At 59.9% G+C, this 312-nt stretch overlaps 1 protein-coding gene across 1 annotated transcript in view; it reads right to left on the bottom strand.

Moving 5' to 3' along the window:
* The window catches only part of PES1 (pescadillo ribosomal biogenesis factor 1), a 6,584-nt gene extending 6,371 nt beyond the window's left edge, over positions 1-213 (bottom strand). Inside the window, exon 1 of the mRNA XM_009574216.1 lies at positions 64-213. The gene's annotated coding sequence lies outside the window, so the exon portion shown is untranslated. The remainder of the gene's footprint in view (positions 1-63) is intronic.
* Between the last annotated feature and the right edge of the window lie 99 nt (positions 214-312).

Raw genomic sequence — 312 nt, 5'->3', positions numbered from 1 at the left:
AAGAGGACGAGCCCCGAGCGGCCCCTCGGGCACCACCGCGGGGGTCTCGTGCAGGATAATTACCTTATACTCCCGGAACTTGTTGACGATGGGCTCGTGAAGGAGGAATTTGATATCCTTGAGGAGGTAGAAGGTCCTGGCTGCGGTGGAGCCTTTGTTCACCTTCTTCTTGTGCTTGGGCTCGTGGGGGTAAATCCCCTTCAGGATGCAGAGGCGCCTGGTAACGGCGACGACGAGGGTGAGAAAGCGAAACGCCCCGGGGCCTCTTCCCTCAGGTGGGGAAGAAACCCCCAAACTCGGCAGCCTGCAACC

The sequence above is a fragment of the Fulmarus glacialis genome, unplaced genomic scaffold, assembly GCF_000690835.1.
Source record: "Fulmarus glacialis isolate BGI_N327 unplaced genomic scaffold, ASM69083v1 scaffold9423, whole genome shotgun sequence".
Taxonomy (NCBI): Eukaryota; Metazoa; Chordata; class Aves; order Procellariiformes; family Procellariidae; genus Fulmarus; species Fulmarus glacialis.
This window is presented reverse-complemented; position numbering and strand designations above follow the sequence as displayed.